Raw genomic sequence first — 19,866 nt, forward strand, 5'->3', positions numbered from 1 at the left:
TTTAGGAACTCCCAGTTATCTGGTTTCTCTTCATCATTTTTGGTAATGTTTTGTATTCTGTTTATGCCCTGTATTAGGGCTCCTAGGGTTGTCCCTATTTTTTCTTCCATGATCTTTATCGTAAAACTTCCTAAATTAATTTTAACATGATCCCTAAATTAAATGTCAGCTGTTTGTTGTTTTTAGGTGCTATCGAGTCAGTTTCAACTCATGGCGACCCCATGTGACAGTAAAACTGCCCTCCCCCCATTGGGTTTCTAAACTGTAGCCTTTACCGAAGTAGATTGCCAGGTCTTTCTTCTGCAGAACTGCTAGGTGGGTTTGAACGGCCAGTCTTTGGGTTAGCAGCTGAGCACTTAACCACTGTACCGCCATTACACATTTAAATTTAAAAGACAGTTGAGCTCTTGGAAAAAAAATTTGAAGATATTTAAGCTATATCAGATGAATTATCTTACTTCCAACTGCTTTTCAATTTCCAGGAATTTGTTGAAATCTCTTGTCTGGAAGGATGAGCTGAGTACATGTTCAATTCACCACTTAGAACCTGATGCTAGGAATGTATTTTAAACCTTGGTGAGATGTATTTGAAGCCATTTAGAAAGAACAGGGCACCCATTTGCAGCGTGTAAATTCTGGATCTATCTCTGAATTAGGAAATCTGTGTTATATTAAATATTCTCACAAGGACCACATTGTAAGTATTGAAATCTGAATGCTTCTGATATTTCTAGAGAATCTTTGACTTTGTGCTTGACTTAATTTTGATCTTTAGATGTAGTACTCCTAGTGGGGTTTAGTACAGCTATAGCTCTGCGGGGTGATCACCAAATACGTCCTTAGGTAGAAGGAGCCTGACTTGCTCTCCCAAAGGAAGTGTAATTCCCTAAGACAAGAGCAGAGGGACCTTCTGCCTTTCCTACAGCTATCCTGCCCTAGGCAGTATGTTTCCTACAGAGAAGGATGGAAAAACTGTCCGGTGTAAGAAGTGAGGCTGTAAGGTCAGCCTAGGCCAGGAATTAGGGGAGGAGTAAGAAGGGTGTTTGTCCTTGGGAGCTGCCAAGAAAGGACAAGCTTATCACCCATACAGCAAGTTTTGAATGATGAAAACTTCCTGAATATAATCAGCAGCAAGAGTCCTTCACAAGAATCATTACTGGAAGTGGTTGAAGTGTTTGCCAGATGGAGGGTTTTTTTGTTTTGTTTGGTTTTTTCATCCTTGAATTCCACCCGTAAAAACAAAACCAAACCTGTTGCCATCAAGTTAGTTCCAACTAATGGCGACTCCATGTGTTAACTGAGTAGAACAGCTCCATAGGGTTTTCTTGGCTGTAGTCATTATGGAAGCAGATTGCCAGGCTTTCTTCTGCAACACTACTAGGTGGCTTCAACCCTTAGGTTAGCAGATGAGGGCAGACTGTGCCATAGTGAATCCTAAGTAGTGCTGGTTAGGAGGAGACCGGAGTTAGATTAAGTCAATGGTTCTCAAAGTGTGGTCCCTGGACCAGCAGCTTCAGAATCACCTGGAACTTGTTAGAAATGCAAATACTTGGAGCCCAGTAGTAGACTCAAGTTTGAGAACCACTGGCCTAACCAAAAGGAGCCCTGGTGGTGCATTGGTTAAAGTGCTTGGCTCCTAACCAAAAGGTCAGTGGTTCAAACCCACCAACCTTTCCTCAGGAGAAAGATGTGGCAATCTGCTTCTGTAAAGATTTACAGCCTTGGAAACCCTATGGGGCATTTCTACTCTGTCCTATAGAGTCACTATGAGTTGGAATTGTTTTGGTTTTGGGCCTAACCAATTCAACCCAAGTCATCGTGGCAAAGTCACAGTGTTGATAAAGAATGAGAGAAAATGTCTTTCATGCTAGAACACCCTTTAATCTTTGTGTACAATGTCATTGCTTTTATAGAATGTGTTGTGTTTCAAGTTGAAGGACAGAAAAGATGGTGTTCTTCTATAGATACCAAAACAGATAACACTATTCTTGCAGATAGAGGATACCCTCTGTTCGTGGCTGCAATTCACATTGCGATCTACATTCTGCCAGATTATAATGGCAGAGAGCTTTTCACCTTGCCTACGTTTTCATTTCAAGTATTTATTTCCTGATTGATCTTTTTTTTTTTTGTAATTTACGCAATAACCTATGAGAATCCTGCTTTCATGGCTTTGTGATGACAAGAGTTGGTTCACATAGCTACGTGATTCTGAAGCATTAGGATACATAAGAATTATCTGGGAAGTTTAATTAAAATGTGGATTATTGGTTCCTTTCCCTGGGGATTCTGATTCAGTAGATCTGACATAGTGTCTAAGAACCTCAATTTATAACAGATTAATTGTGGTGCATTTGATTCTCAGACCATACTTTTAGAGACACCATTCTAGATCTTAAAGGAGGGTGGCGATTTATCTGATTATAGTTTTATTTTGGGGGAATTGTGAGATACAAACCCCAAACCAAACCAAACCTACTGCCATCCGGTTGATTCTGACTCATAGCAACACCATAGGGATTCCAAAGCTATAAATCTCTACAGAAGCAGATTGCCCCATCTTTCTCCTGAGGAGCTGCTGGTGGTTTCGAACCGCTGACCTTTGGGTTAGCAGTCGAATGCTTTAACCACCACTCCACCAGGGCTCCTCGTAAAATACAAATGGTTTCATGAATTTCTGAAACTAGTATCTTCATAGGTATGAATCCTAATTGCTAAAATTGAAGCTAACTGAAGGTTTAATTTTCACTGCGAAACTACTGATTGGCCTGGGACACAATCCTTTGAGAAGTCGTGGGTAGTCTTCCTAGGTGAAAAATGCCCCTGAAGATCACTTTGACAGTGTAACATAACACAAACCAGTCAGACTTAAAAATTCTGTAGTTCTGTAATTAGTATTTTCTTAATAATGAATATTTAGGAGACTGACCTTTACAGCTATGGGGCTACATGTTAAAGAGTCACATATTAAAAGAGTAAGCAAACTTGTTAAGCTACTGGGAAAGTATACCTTTTTACACAGTCTCCAAGTCATGGCATCAAGAGTGCTGAGAAAATACTATATAAATGAGCCTACAGGCTAGTACCCTGAGCTCACATCAGGGGCAGGAGTAGATTTATCTAAAGTAATTTAGAGATATTTTTCCTGCATGTTGTCATTAAGTGCTGTCAAGTCAGTTCTGACTCATAGCGACCCTATGCACAACAGAACGAAACGCTGCCCGGTCCTGCTACGTCCTTGCAATCATTGTTATGCTTGAGCTCATTGTTGCAGCCACTGTGTCAGTCCACCTCGTTGAGGGTCTTCCTCTTTTCCGCTGACCCTGTACTCTGCCAAGCATGATGTCCTCCAGGGACTGATCCCTCCTGACAACATGTCCAAAGTATGTAAGACGCAGTCTCACCATCCTTGCCTCTAAGGAGCATTCTGGCTGCACTTCTTCCAAGACAGATTTGTTCGTTCTTTTGGCAGTCCATGCTATATTCAATATTCTTCACCAGGACCACAATTCAAAGGCGTTAGCTCTTCTTCGGTCTTCCTTATTCATTGTCCAGTTTTCACATGCATATGATGTGATTGAAAATACCATGGCTTGGGTCAGGTGCACCTTAGTCTTCAGGGTGACATCTTTGCTCTTCAACACTTTGAGGAGGTCCTTTGCAGCAGATTTGCCCAGTGCAGTGCATCTTTTGATTTCTTGACTGCTGCTTCCATGGGTGTTGATTGTGGATCCAAGTAAAATGAAATCCTTGACAACTTCAGTCTTTTCTCCATTTATCATGATGTCGCTCATTGGTCCAGTTGTGAGGATTTTTGTTTTCTTTATGTTGAGGTGTAATCCACACTGAAGGCTGTGGTCTTTGATCTTCATCAGTAAGTACTTTAAGTCGTCTTCACTTTCAGCAAGCAAGGTTGTGTCATCTGCATAACGCAGGTTGTTAATGAGGCTTCCTCCAATCCTGATGCCCTGTTCTTCTTCGTGTAGTCCAGCTTCTTGGATAATTTGCTCAGCATACAGATTAAATAGGTATGGTGAAAGAATACAACCCTGATGCACACCTGACTTTAAACCAATCAGTATCCCCTTGTTCCGTCCAAACAACTGCCTCTTGATCTATGTAAACGCTCCTCATGAGCACAATTAAGTGTTCTGAAATTCCCATTCTTCGCAGTGTTATCCATCGTTTGTTATGATCCACACAGTCGAATGCCTTTGCATAGTCAATAAAACACAGGTAAACATCCTTCTGGAATTCTCTGCTTTCAGCCAGGATCCATCTGACATCAGCAATGATATCCCTGGTTCCACGTCCTTTTCTGAAACCAGCCTGAATTTCTGGCAGTTCCCCGTCAATATACTGCTGCAGCTGTTTTTGAATGATCTTCAGCAAAATTTTGCGTTCCAATCACCAGTAATTATCAATGCATTTTGATTGCATGTTCGATCAATTTCAGACTGCAGCAGCTGATGAAAATCTTCTATTGCTTCACCCTTGGCCCTAGTGGTTGGTGCGTAAATTTGAATAATAGTCGTATTAACTGGTCTTCCTTGTAGGCTTATGGATATTATCCTATCGCTGACAGCGTTTTTCAGGATAGATCTTGAAAGGTTCTTTTTGACATGGATGCAACACCATTCCTCTTCGAATTGTCATTTTCAGCATAGTAGACTATAAGATTGTCCGATTCAAAATGGCCAATACCAGTCCATTTTAACTCACTAATGCCTAGGATATCGATGTTTATGCATTCCATTTCATTTTTGACGATTTCCAGTTTTCCTAGATTCATGCTTCGTACATTCCAGGTTCCGATTATTAATGGATGTTTGCAGCTGTTTCTTCTCATTTTGAGTCATGCCACTTCAGCAAATCAAGATTCCGAAAGGTTTACTCCATGTATGTCATTAAGGTCGACGCTACTTTGAGGAGGCAGCTCTTCCCCAGTCATCTTTTGAGTGCCTTCCAACCTGGGGGGCTCATCTTCCAGCAGTATATCAGACAGTGTTCCGCTGCTATTCATAAGGTTTTCACTGGCTAATGATTTTCAGAAGTAGACTGCCAGGTCCTTCTTCCTAGTCTGTCTTAGTCTGGAAGCTCAACTGAAACCTGTCCTCCATGGGTGACCCTGCTGGTATCTGAATACCGGTGGCATAGTTTCCAGCATCACAGCAACATGCAAGCCCCCACAGTATGACAAACTGACAGACACGTGGTGCTCACATGGCGTCTGTATTTTTCCCATGTGTGTGCATAGGACTGTGAAAAAAATTGTATCTAGCTTCCTGGAAAGTGATTCATAACAACAATGCGGCAGGAAACATTTTTCTTCTTTTTTGTTCTTTTCAGGAGGTCCTCAGTTAACTATCTCTGTGTCCTACTACTCCAGGATTCAGTTAGGACTTCTTGAAATGAATAAGAATAAAGATAGTGGCATGTTCTTATTTTCAACTACTTGAAAATCCTCGTTTCTGTTGAGCCAGTTCCGACTCGTGGCCACCCCATGTGTTACAGAGCAGAATTCAGTTCCATAAGGCTTTATTGACTGTAACCTTTTTCTCTTTTTTTTTAAATGTATTTGGCTTCGTTCACAAGGAATTTTTTATTGTACTTTAGATAAAGGATTACAGAACAAATTAGTTTCACATTAAACAATTAATACACATATTGTTTTGTGACATTGGTTGCCAACTCCACGCCATGTCAACACTCCCTTTGTTGGCCCTAGGTTCCCCATTACCAGCTTTCCTGTCCCCTCCTGCCTTCTTGTCCTTGCCCCAGGCTGGTGTGGCCGTTTAGTCTCATTTTGTTTTATGGGCCTGTCTAATCTTTGGCTGGAGGGTGAACCTCAGGAGTGACTTTGGTACTGAGTTAAAAGGGTATCCAGGGGACATACTCTCCGGGTTTCTTCAGTCTGTCAGACCAGTAAGTCTGGTCTTTGTATTTGTGAGTTAGAATTTTGTTCTACATTTTTCTCTATCCGGGACCCTCTATTGTGATGCCTGTCAGAGCAGTTGATGGTGGTAGCTGGGCACCATCTAGTTGTGCTGGACTCAGTCTGGTGGAGGCTGTGGTAGTTGTGGTCTGTTAGTCCTTTGGACTAATCTTTCCCTTGTGTCTTTGCTTTTCTTCTTTTTCCCTTGCTCCATATGGGGTGGAACCAGTGGAGTATCTTAGATGGCCACTCACAAGTTTTTAATACCCCAGACACTACTCATCAAAGTAGGATGTAGAACATTTTCTTTATAAACTATGTTATGCCAATTGAGCTAGATATCCCCCAAGACCATCCTCCCCAGCCCACAGGCCAGTAATTCAGCCCTCAGGGAGTTTGAATGTGTCTATGAAGCTTCCATGACCTTGCCTTGAACAAGTTGTGCTGGCTTCCCCAGTATTATGTACTGTCTTACCCTTCACCAAAGTTAGCACTTATCTATTATCTACTTAGTGTTTTCCTTCCCCACCCTCTCCTCCCTTGTAACCATCAAAGATTGTTTCTTTCTGTGTATAAACCTTTTCATGAGTTTTTATAATAGTGGTCTCATACAGTATTTGTCCTTTTGTGATTGACTTGTTTCACTCAGCATAACACCCTCCACATTCATCAATGTTGAGAGATGTTTCTCGGATTCATCATTGTTCTTTATTGTTGCACATTATTCCATTGTGAGTATGTCCCATAGTTTGTTTATCCATTGATCTGTTGATGGAGACTTAGGTTGTTTCCATCTTTTAGCTGTTGTGAACAATGCTGCAGTGAACACGGCTATGCGTATGTCTATTCATGTGACAACTCTTATTTCTCTAGGATATATTCCCAGGAGTGGGATTGCTGTATTGTATGGTATTTCTATTTCTAGCTTTTTAAGAAAGTGCCATATCGTTTTCCAGAGTGGTTTTACCATTTTGCATTCCCACCAGCAGTGCATAAGAGTTTCAGGCTCTGTGAAGCCTCTCCAGTGTTTGTTATTTTCTGTTTTTTTTTTTTTTTATTTGTGCCAGTAATGCTGGAGTGAGATGGCATCTTCTTGTAGTTTTGATTTGCATTTCTCCAATGGCTAGTGATCATGAGCATTTCCTCATGTGTCTGTTAGCTGTCTGAATGTCTTCTTTGGTGAAGTGTTCGTTCGCTTGCCCATTTTTAAATTGGGTTATTTATCTTTCTTTTGCAGAGGTGTTGGATTTTCCTGTAGATTTTAGAGATTAGACCTTTGTTGGATTTGTGATAGCCAAAAATTTTTTCCCAGTCTGTAGGTTCTCTTTTTACTCTTTTGGTAAAGTCTTTTGATGAGCATAAGTGTTTAATTTTTAGAAGATACCAGTTATCTAGTTTATCTTCTGGCGTTTGTGTATTGTTAGTTATGGTTTGTATGCTGTTTATGCCCTGTATTAGGGCCTCTGGCATCGATCCTATTTTTTCTTCTATGATCTTTATAGTTTTGGTTTTATATTTAGGCCTTTGATCTGTTTTGAGTTAGTTTTTGTGTATGATGTGATTGGCTGTAATCTTCACTGAAGCTGATTGCCAGCTCCTTGTTTTGTGGTACCTCTGGGTGGGTTTGAACTGCCAACCTTTCAGTTAGTAGGCAAGTGCAAACCATTTGCACTACCCAGGGACTAACAGAGCTTTCATCCTTGAAATGGGGAAAGGGAGTTGAAAAAGAGGGTGATTAAATACTCTAATGTCTTGTGCTTGGGGAGTGGGCTTATCCATTGACATCCCCAGTCACTAATGGAACTAAAGCTTCCCTTAGGAAGCTGTTTAAATCACCCACTGCATTAATATTTCAAAATGAAATTTAATGTATAATTCCTTTAGACAGGAGGGATAGGTACAGTAGAGCTTAGGCTCTCTCTCTCTGCCTTAGAGTCTGTGCTTTAGAAGTGGTGGCCCCTCTGTAGACTTGCATGACTGGTGCTGGCCAGAGTGCAGCAGGGTCAATAAAGGGCCCTGCCCAGTTGATCATTAGACAGTGGATTTTTGCCCAGTGCATCTCTGCTCTTTGACAAGCTGAGCATGACAGTAATACCTGAACTGGACTACACCTTGACCCAGAAACATGTAGAGAAGCCTAAGCATCCCTGTTGTTTTAGCTGCTCATGGAGTCCTACTGCCCCACCATTTTCCTGTACTGTCCACTCGACTACTGTTCTCAAATACTTTTTTTTGGTTAAGTGGCAGCCTTGTTGCTACCACTGAATATGTGCCTCACTTTATGGAATAGGACAGTTTTGAGTTTTGCTGGAAAGTAGTTTTCTGAACATTCTAATTTCTTTGTTACTCAAAGAAATATATATCTATATGTATATAAATAGATAGATACCCAAACCAAAACGCAAACCCGCTGCTGTTGAGTTGATTCCAACTCATAGTGACCCTATAGGACAGAGTAGAGCTGCCCCGTTGAGTTTCCAAGTCTGTAAATCTTTATGGAAGCAGATTGCCACATCTTTCTTCTGATATATCTGTATGTATATAAATAGATAGATAACCAAAAAAAAAAAATTACTTTTCCGACTCATGGTAATCCCAAATGTTTCAGAGTACAACTGTGCTCCATAGGATTTCTTTTTTAAAATTTTTATTGTGCTTTAAGTCAAAGTTTACAAATCAAGTCAGTCTCTCATACAAAAATTTATATACACCTTGCTATGTACTCCTAATTGCTCTCTCCCTAATGACACAGGCTGCTCCTTCCCTCCATTCTTTCTCTCTTTCCATGTCCCTTCCGCCAGCTTCTAACCCCCTCTGCCCTCTCATCTCCCCTCCAGATGGGAGATAACAACATAGTCTCAAGTGTCTACTTGATCCAAGAAACTCATTCTTCACCAGCATCTTTTTCTATCCCATTGTCCAGTCCAATTCCTGTCTGAAGAGTTGGCTTGGGGAATGGTTCCTGTCCTGGGCTAACAAGGTCTGAGGGCCATGACCACCAGGGTCCTTCTAGTCCCAGTCAGACCATTAAGTCTGGTCTTTTTACAACAATTTGGGGTCTACATTCCACTGGTCTCCTGTTCTCTCAGGGTTCTCTGTTGTGTTCCCTGTCAGGGCAGTCATGGGTTGTAGCCAGGCACCATCTAGTTCTTCTGGTCTCAGGCTAATGTAGTCTCTGGTTTATGTGGCCCTTTCTGTCTCTTGGGCTTGTAATTACTTTGTGTCCTTGGTGTTCTTCATTCTCCTTTGTTCCAGGTGCATTGAGACCAATTGATGCATCTTAGATGGCCGCTTGCTAGTGCTTAAGACCCCAGATGCTGCTCTCCGAAATGGGATACAGAATGTTTTCTTAATAGATTTTATTATGCCAATTGACTTAGATGTGCCCTGAAACCATGGTCCCCAAACCTCCACCCCTGCTATGCTGACCTTCAAAGCATTCAATTTATTCAGGAAACTTCTTTGCTTTTGGTTTAGTCCAGTTGCGCTGACTTCACCTGTATTGTGTGCCTTTCCCTTCACCTAAAGTAGTTCTTATCTATTATCTAATTAGTGAAAATCCCTCTCCCACCCTCCCTCCCTCCCCCCTCTTGTAACCATCAAAGAATATTTTCTTCTCTGTTTAAACTATTTCTTGAGTTCTTATAATAGTGGTCTTATACAATACTTGTCCTTTTGCAACTGACTAATTTCGCTCAGCATAATGCCTTACAGATTCCTCCATGTTATGAAATGTTTCACAAATTCCTCACTGTTCTTTATCAATGTGTAATATTCCATTGTGTGAATATACCATAATTTATTTATCCATTCATCCATTGATGAGCACCTTGGTTGCTTCCATGTTTTTGCTATTGTAAACAGTGCTGCAATGAACATGGGGGTGCATGTATCTGTTGGTATAAAGGCTCTTATTTCTCTAGGATATATTCCAAGGAGTGGGATTGCTGGATCGTATGGTAGTTCTATTTCTAGCTTTTTAAGGAAGCGCCAAATCGATTTCCAAAGTGGTTGTACCATTTTACATTCCCACCAGCAGTGTAGAAGTGCTCCAGTCTTTCCACAGCCTCTCCAACATTTATTATTTTATGTTTTTTGGATTAATGCCAGCCTTGTTGGAGTGAGGTGAAATCTCGTTGCAGTCTTGATTTTCATTTCTCTAATGGCTAATGATCATGAGCATTTCCTCTTGTATCTGTTAGCTACCTGAATGTCTTCTTTAGTGAAGTGTCTGTTCATATCTTTTGCCCATTTTTTTTAATCCAGTTATTTGTCTTTTTTGCAGTTGAGTTTTTACAGTATCATGTAGATTTTAGAGATCAGGCGCGGATTGGAAATGTCATAGCTAAAAACTTTTTCCCAGTCTGTAGGTAATCTTTTTACTCTTTTGATGAAGTCTTTGGATGAGCATAGGTGTTTGATTTTTGGAGCTCCCAGTTATCTAGTTTCTCTTCTGCATTGTTAGTAATGTTTTGTATACCGTTTATGCCGTGTATTAAGGCTCCTAACATTGTCCCTATTTTTTCTTCCATGATCTTTATCACTTTTTAATGTTGACCCTATTTTTTCTTCCATGATCTGTATCGTTTTAGGTCTTTGATCCATTTTGAGTTAGTTTTTGTGCATGGAGTGAGGTATGGGTCTTGTTTCATTTTTTTTTGCACATGGATATCCAGTTATGCCAGCACCATTTGTTAAAAAGACTGTCTTTTCCCCCATTTAACTGATTTGGGGCCTTTGTCAAATATCAACTGCTCATATGTGGATGGATTTATGTCTGGATTCTCAATTCTGTTCCATTGGCCTATGTATCTGTTGTTGTACCAGCACCAGGCTGTTTTGACTCCTGTGGCGGTATAATAGGTTCTAAAATCAGGTAGAGTGAGGCCTCCCACTTTGTTCTTCTTTTTCAGTAATGCTTTACTTATCCGGGGCCTCCTTCCCTTCCATATGAAGTTGGTGATTTTTTTCTTCATCTTATTAAAGAATGTCGTTGGAATTTGAATTGGAATTGCATTAAATGTATAGATTGCTTTTGGTAGAATAGACATTTTTACAATATTAACTCTTCCTATCCATGAGCAAAGTATGTTTTTCCACTTATGTAGGTCTCTTTTGGTTTCTTGTAGAAGTGTTTTGTAGTTTCTTTGCATAAATCTTTTACATCTCCGGTAAGATTTAGTCCTAAGTATTTTATCTTCTTGGGAGCTGCTGTAAATGGTATTGATTTGTTGATTTCCTCTTTGATGTTCTTTTTGTTGATGTAGAGGAATCCAACTGATTTTTGTATGTTTATCCTGTATCCTGATGCTCTGCTGAACTCTTCTATTAGTTTCAGTAGTTTTCTTGAGAATTCCTTAGGGTTTTCTGTGTATGAGATCATATCACCTGCAAATAGAGATACTTTTACTTCTTCTTTGCTGATCTGGATGCCCTTTATTTCTTTATCTAACCTAATTGCTCTGGTTGATTAAGAATGGTGATAAAGGGCAGACTTGTCTGGTTCCTGATCTCAAGGGGAATGCTTTCAGGATCTTTGTATTTAGGATGATGTTGGCTATTGGCTTTGTATAAATGCCCTTTATTATGTTGAAGAATTTCCCTTCTATTCCTATTTTTCTCAAAGTTTTTATCATGAATGGATGTTGAACTTTGTCAAATGCTTTTTCTGCATCAATTGATAGTATCATGTGATTCTTGTCTTTTGTTTTATTTATATGATGGATTACATTAATCGTTTTTCTAATGTTGAACCATCCCTGCATACGTGGTATGACTCCCGCTTGGTCATGTTGAATTATTTTTTTGATATGTTGTTGAATTCTATCGGCTAGAATTTTGTTGAGGATTTTTGCATCTATGTTCATGAGGAATATAGGTCTGTAATGTTCTTTTTTTGTGGTGTCTTTACCTGGTTTTGGTATCAGGGATATGCTGGGTTCCATAGGATTTTCAGTGACTGTGATCTTTTGGAAGTAGATTGCCAGGTCTTTCTTTCAAGGTGCCCCCTGGGTGGGTTTGAACCACCAACCTTTGGGTTAGTAGTGGAGTGCCTTACTGTTTTCACCATCAGCGACTCCTGATAGAGATATAGATATGTTCCCTGGCTAAGCTCGTCTTTTAACCAGTGTTTCTCAAAATGTATACAAGATGATTTCAAGTGGTTTCTTAAGTTGTATACAAGATGATTCATAAGCATCTTTTAAATTTTAATAGTTACACCTCAACATAAAGAAAACAAAAATCCTCACAACTGGACCGTGAATAAATGGAGCAAATACTGATGTTGTCCAGGATTTCATTTTACTTGGTACACAATCAACACCTATGGAGGCAGCAGTCGGGAAATCAAATGACATATTGCATTGGGCAAATCTGCTGCAAAAGACCTCTTTAAAGTGTTGAAAAGCAAAGATGTCCCTTTGAGGACTAAGGTGCGCCTGACCCAAGCCATGGTGTTTTCAGTTGCCTCATATGCATGCAAAAGCTGGACAATGATTAAGAAGACTAAATAAGAATTGATGCCTTTGAATTATGATCTTGGTGAAGAATTTTGAATGTTGAATATACCATGGACCGCCAGAAGAATGAACAGATCTGTCCTGGAAGAAGTGTAACCATAGTGCTCCTTAGAACGGAGAATCTTACATACTCTGGGCATGTTATCAGGAGGACCAGTCCCTGGAGAATGACATCATACTTGCTTAAGTAGAGGAGAGCAAAAAAGAGGAAGACCATCAACAAGATGGACTGATACAGGGCTGTAACAATGGGCTCAAACATAGTAACGATTGTGAGGATGGCACAGGACTGGACAGTATTTCATTCTGTTGTACATAGGGTCGCTATGAGTTAGAACTGACCCAACAACAATAACAACATGTACTTATTTTAATGCAAATATAATTAGAACGTAAATCTCATGATTTTATTGATATCATTGCCTGAGATGAGGCTAAGAAAAAGAGGTGATTCAATAACCAAGTGAATTTAAGAAAAATATGTAATAAATAATAGCACAGATGGTACGAGAATGGCAATATGTGACTGAAGTTTGGGAAATACTCTTTTAAACAAATATCCAAGGCTAACAGTTTAAAATAGGTTTAAAAATAATATGCAAGCGTTGAAATGCTGTACCCTGTCAGAAGGAGATGTATACTTGGGTAGCATGGCTCTTTAACTATAAATTCTCATTAAAATAAATATGCATCTCTTTTAAATAGTCCTTTTAAAACCAAGCATTTAACAATCCCCGGTGATATCATTTAAATGCTTTTCCTGAATCTTTTGTTCCAAATTAGGTAAGATTTTCTATCTTCCGTAGGACACTTGTGAGAAAACACTATAAAACTTTGTTTAAATGCCTTGCTGTTCTTTTGTTCCTTGCTTTGAAAAATAACAGCTTTATTGAGATACTATTCACATGTCATAAAATTCACCGTTTTTAAGTGTACAAGTCAGTGATGTTTGGATATTCACAGAGTCGTGCACCCTTCACCTCTACCTGATTTTAGGAGATTGTTATTACCCCAGAAGTAAAGCCTGTGCCCATTAGCAGTTATTCCCCATCTTCCTCTGCTCCCAACCCTTGGTGACTACTAATCTAGTTTCTATCTTTATAGATTTGCCTATTCTAAATATTTCACATACTGTGAATGGAATCATGGAACATGTGTCCTTTTGTATCTGGCTTATTCACTCAGCATAATGTTTTCAAGCTTCATCCACGTTGCAGCATGTATCCGTACTTCTTTCCTATTTACAGATAAACAATATTTCATTGTATGGATATGCCACATTTTATTTATCCATTTGTCAGTTGATGGAAATTTGGATTGTTTTGCTATTTTTTGAACAATATTAAAAATATCTGTGGTTTTTCAAATATTCCCTAGGTGACAGTAGGTATGCGTAGTGGGGATTCATGTATTGAATGTATTGAGTGAGAGTTGGATTGAGTCCTTTCAAATCATGGGTTTGAGGGATCTATATCTGGATTTCTTTGTGCAGGTAAACTATATTCCCCTAAAAGCTGGAACTGCTACTTTTCCTCCATGGCAGAACATTTGTTATTAGTAAGAAACTATTTTCACATTATTTCTTTCAGGACTGTATAGTTTGTTTCAATTAAAAAACAGCATTTCTTAAAAAAAAAAATACGGACAACGCTAGGAGCCCTAATACATGGCATAAACAGTATGCAAAACATAAACAATGTACCAGAAGAGAAACTAGGTAACTGAGAGCTCCTAAAAATCAAACACTTATGTCCATCAAAAGACTTCAGCAGAAGAGTGAAAAGACGACCTAGAGACTGGGAAAAAATTTTTGGCTACGACATATCTGATCAGGGTCTAATCTCTAAAATCTCCACGATACTGCAGAACTTCAACCTCAAAAAAACAAGTAGTCCAATTAAAAAATGGGCAAATGATAAGAGCAGGCACTTCACCAAAGAAGACATTCAGGTGGCTAACAGATACACGAGGAAATGCTCATGATCAGTAGCCGTTAGAGAAATGAAAATCAAAACTACAGCGAGATAACATCTCACCTTAACAAGGATAGCATTAATTAAAAAAACACAAAATAATAAATGTTGGACAGGTCGTGGAGAGACTGGAACACTTATACACTGCTGGTGGGAGTGTAAAATGGTACAACCACTTTGAAAATCAATTTGGCGCTTCCTTAAAAAGCTAGAAATAGAAGTACCATATGATCCAGCAATTCCACTCCTTGGAATATATCCTAGAGAAATTAGAGCCCTCACAGGAGTAGATATTATGCACACCCATGTTCATTGCAGCACTGTTCACAATAGCAAAAAATGGAAACAACTTAGGTGTCCACCAGTGGATGAATGGATAAATAAATTATGGTATATTCACACAATGGAATACTATGCAATGATAAAGAACAATGATGAATCCACGAAACATCTCATAACATGGATGAATCTGGAAGGCATTATGCTGAGTGAAATTAGTAGCAAAAGGACAAATATTGTATGAGACCACTATTATAAGAACTCAAGAAAAGGTTTAAACACAGAAGAAAACACTCTGATCGTTACGAGGGTGGAAAGGGAATTCACTAACTAGATAGTAAATAGCAAGAATTATTTCAGGTGAAGGGAAGGACAACACAAAATACAGGGGAAGTCAGCACAACTAGACTAAACCAAAAGCTAAGAAGTGTCTTGAACACAATTAAACACTTCAAAGGGCAGTATAGCAGGGGCAGTGGTCTGAGGACCATTGTTTCAAGGGACATCTAGGTCAACTGGCATAACAAAGTTTATTAAGAAAATGTTCTGCATCCCACTTTGGTGGGTGGCATCAGTTGGTCTCAACGCACCTGGAGCAAAGGAGAATGAACACCAAAGACACAAGGAAAATATTAGCCCAAGAGACAAAAGGACCACATAAACCAGAGACTCCATCAGTCTGAGACCAGAAGAACTAGATGGTGCCCGGCTACCATCAATGACTGCCCTGACAGGGAACACAACAAAGAGTCCCTGATGGAGCAGGAGAAAAGTGGGGTGCAGAACTCAAATTCATGTAAAAAGACCAGACTTAATGGTCTGACTGAGACTGTTGGAACCCTAGAAGACATGGTCCTGGGACTGTCTGTTAACCCAGAACTAAAACCATTCCCAAAGCCAGCTCTTCAGACAAAGAATAGTCTGGACTATAAGACATAAATGATACTTGTGAAGAGTGTGCTTCTTAGTTCAAGTAGAGACATGAGACTAAATGGGAAGCTCCTGTCCAGAGGTGAGATGAGAAGGCAGAAAGGGACAGGAGCTGGTTAAATGGACATGGTAAATATAGGGTGGAAGGGAGGAGTGTGCAGTCACATTATAGGGATAGCAACTAGGGCCACATAACCACGTATATATAAATTTTTGCATGAGAAACTAACTTGAGCTGTAAACTTTCATCTAAAGCACGATAAAAGAAAAAAAAAGCAAGAGGACTTTTAATGTACCAATGATTACTGATTATGTACTATACTGTATAAAGAAATTAAATAAGGTTATTTGCTTTTCTACATTAAAATGAAACTTCATTAAGGGAAAAAAAACAACTCTTCAACATTTCTAGAAGAGGAAATCTTACTGAGAAATCTGCTATTTTCATTCTTTTTCTATGTATATATATATATATATATACATGTATATGTATTTATTGTGCTTTAGGTGAAGGTGTACAGAGCAAATTAGTTTTTCATTAAACCATTAATACACATATTGTTTTGTGACATTGGTTGCCAACCCCGTGACATGTCAACACTCTCCCCCTCTCAACCTTGGGTTCCGCATTTCCATTTGTCCAGCTGCCCTGTCCCCTCCTGCCTTTTCATCCTTGCCCCGGGGCTGCTGTGCCCATTTAATCTCGTATACATGGTTGAATTGCATATGTTATTGTTTGTTTTATAGGCTTGTCTATGGCTGAAGGATGAACCTCAAGAGTGACTTCAGTACTGAGTTAAAAGGATGTCTGGGGGCCATACTCTCAGAGTTTCTCCAATCTCTATAAGACCAGTAAGTCTGGTCCTTTTTTGTGTGTGAATTAGAATTTTGTTGCACATTTTTCTCCAGCTCTGTCCAGGATGCTATATGGTGATCCCTATCACAGCAGTCAGTACTGGTAGCCAGGCACCATCTATTTGTACTGGCCTCAGTCTGGTGGAGGCTGTGGTAGTTGTGGTCTGTTAGTCCTTTGGTCTAATCTTTCGCTTGTGTCTTTGGTTTTCTTCCTTCTCCCTTGCTCCAGATAGGGTGGGACCAGCAGACATATCTTAGATGGCCGCTCGCAAGCTTTTAAGACCCCAGGCCCTACTCACCAAAGTAGGATGTAGAACATTTTACCTTTAAACTGTGTTATGCCAATTGAACTAGATGTTCCCCCAGACCATGGTCCCCAGCCTTCTATTTTTGTCTATATTTTCTTTTACAGTTTCTTCTTTTTTTTACCCTATTGAAGCCTGTAACACAAATCTATTAATCTGTTCCCAATATATGAATATTTGTTGACAATAATAATTTATATTAGTTCTCTTAATGGAGTTAAAATTGTTTTGTTTTTGTCCTAGCTTAGCAAAAATCACTGAGTCTGATAAAACCCCCATCTTCAATGTTAAACCAGTTCTTTTTATTTTAAGGCTGCGTTAATTGAGTTATGTCGATAAAAGTGCTCAACAGTTTGCCTTAGGCCCATGGTGTGCAAAGCACTTCCTGGAATAATCACCCTTCTTTTTGCACTCTGCTGGTGGCTCAGTGGTTAAAACGCTTGACTGCTAACCGAAAGGTTGGCGGTTCAAAGCTACCAGCAGCTCTGCGCGAGAAAAATGTGGCAGTCTGCTTCTGTCAAGATTTATAGCCTTGGAAACCCAGTGGGGTCGCTATGACTTGGAATTGACTCAGTGGCTGAGTAGGTAGTCATACCTTACTTTAAGCACTGAATTCTGGGCACACCATCCTGCAGGGGGAGCAGTGACTGAACTCAAGCATGATTAGGATTATGAAGGTTTTAGAACCCATAAATAGTGAGTAACAGATAAAAGAACTGAGGCTGTTCAGTTGCTGAAGAGAAGACTCAAGTAATGTCATGACAACCTTCCTAACAGTTTAGAGCTTGCCTATAGAAGAAGTCTTGTTCTGCCAGAGCACAGTGCTGGGGAATTTTTTTTTTTTCCAATTCTATTTTGGTGTAAATATATATAGCAAAACATATGCCATCTCAACGATTTCTACATGTACAGTTCAGTAACATTGATTACATTCCTCAAGTTGTGCAACCATCCTTGTTATCCTTTGCCGAATCATTCTACCACCATTAACATAAAATCAATGCCCCCTAAGTAAACACTGCCCTCCTCCCTTTCCTCCACCCTGGTAACCACTAATAATCCTTGGTTTCTGTATATTTGCTTATTTAATATAAGTGAGATCATACAATATTTGCCCTTTTGACTTAGATCAGCCTGATGTTTTCAAAGTTCATCCATGTTGTGGCATGCGTTAGGACTTCGCTTGTCTTTACGGCTATTATTCCATGGTGTACGTAGACCACATTTTGTTTATCCATTCATATGTTGCTGGACATTTTGGTTGTTTCCACCTTTTGGCTCTTGTGAAAAGTGCTGCAACGAACATTGTTGTACAGATTTCTGTTTGCATTTCTCACTTTACTTCTTGGTATATGTCTAGGATTGGGATTGCTGGGTCATATGGTAGTTCCAGGTTCAATTTTTTGAGGAATCACCAAACTGTTCCCCACGGTGGCAGTACCATTTTACATTCCCATCATCATGGGATGAAGGCTGTGCTTTTGATTTCTAAAGGGAAGATTCCTGTTCACAACTTCCTGAACACAAGTTCGGATAATTTTGAACTTAGGAAACAAAGTTCTGATAGTTTGTAAGTTACTTGCTGGCTTGGTTAAGCCACTTTGGAAATGTGCATTAAACTCCTACGTTTCTGAACAAACTGAAGTAGTCATTCCTGTCTGAATGGTTCTTTTTCATTTTTGTTTTTCCATGTTTTTTCTTTTTTTATTGTGCTTTAGGTGAAAGTTTACAGCTCAAGTTAATTTCTGATACAAAAATTTATGTACACATTGTTAATGTGACGCTAGTTGCAATCCCTATAATGCCATAGCACACTCCCGCTTTCCACCTCAGGTTTTCCGTGTCCATTCAACCATCTCCTGTCCCTTCCTGCCTTCTCACCCTGCCTCTGAACGGGAGCTGGAGTCTTCACGAGTATTATTTTATGTTTTATGGTCTAGTTTAATCTTTGTCTGAAGAGTGGGCTTCGGGAATGGTTTTAAATTCCATCTGAATTTAAATCCCAACTTTGCCATTTAATCACTGTGTGACCTTAGGGAAGTATCTTAACCTCTCTGAGCCTCAGTTTACTCATCTGTAAAATGGAGATGATAGTATCTATGTCTTTAAAAAAAAAAAAACCCAGTGCCATCTTTAGTTAAACTAAAATCAAACTGATTGCTGCCAAGTCAGTTCTGACTCAAGGCAACCCCATGTGTCGCAGAGTAGAATTGCATGCTGTAGGGTTTTCAAGGCTGTGACCTTTCAGGAACAGATAGCCAGGCCTTTCTTCTGAGGTACCTGTGGAGAAGTTCAAAGCACTAACCTTGTGTTTATGCACCACCCAAGGACTCCATGTCATTAGGTTGTGAGGATTAAGTGTGATAATGTACTGAAATTGCCTAGCCTGTTTCGTAGCAGGCACCCAATAGATGTTCGATACGGTTGCTAATTGTTGGTAATACCAGTATATGAAGGTTAAGTGCCTTCTCAGAGATTTCAGAATAGTCTGGAGGAGTTCTGAATTGACTGAATCCCTGGGAGATTCAGTCTACCTGGCTTCCCTAAGGAGGATTCAGTCTGCAACTGTCTGCCCGGCCTCCCTAAGGCATTTTAGATTCATGTCACCTGCTTGGGGCCACACTTTCTAGGGAAGCTTTGGGTGAATGGGATTCTCCTAGCCTGCCATTGTCTGTATCTGTTCTGTACCTTGTTCTCTGAGCCTCGGAAACATGGAGCGTTTGAGGGGTGGGAGTTTGCGGACATTTTTTCCGAGGAGCAGCAGTGGAATGTGCAGACATTCCATAGGCACACTAGACCCTCAGAGCACTGAAAAATTGTACTGCCTTGTGTCATAGGGGAAAGACCACATCTGCCTCAAGGGAGACATAGAAAAGGACAGGAAAAAAGGATTTTAAATTAATGGGATGACTAAGTGGACTATATGTGAATCCCCATGAGTATTATAAAACTACATTCAGTTTTATATAATTCAGTTACCCATTCAGCAAGTGTCTATTCAACATTTATTCACGCTGGTTAGCTCTGTGCCAGGACAGAGTGTCCAGAAACCCCTTGGGCCACTGAGA

At 39.7% G+C, this 19,866-nt stretch overlaps 1 protein-coding gene across 19 annotated transcripts in view; it reads left to right on the plus strand.

Moving 5' to 3' along the window:
• Window positions 1–19,866, plus strand: part of AOPEP (aminopeptidase O (putative)) — a 464,323-nt gene that overhangs the window by 12,988 nt on the left and 431,469 nt on the right. Inside the window, exon 1 of one of the 19 annotated variants that reach the window (XM_049895749.1) lies at window positions 16,144–16,490. The exons of the other annotated variants lie outside the window; for them this stretch is intronic. The gene's annotated coding sequence lies outside the window, so the exon portion shown is untranslated. Of the gene's footprint in view, window positions 1–16,143; window positions 16,491–19,866 lie in introns of those variants that run through there. 19 annotated transcript variants of the gene reach the window in all.

This window comes from Elephas maximus, chromosome 9 (genome assembly GCF_024166365.1).
Source record: "Elephas maximus indicus isolate mEleMax1 chromosome 9, mEleMax1 primary haplotype, whole genome shotgun sequence".
Taxonomy (NCBI): domain Eukaryota; kingdom Metazoa; phylum Chordata; class Mammalia; order Proboscidea; family Elephantidae; genus Elephas; species Elephas maximus.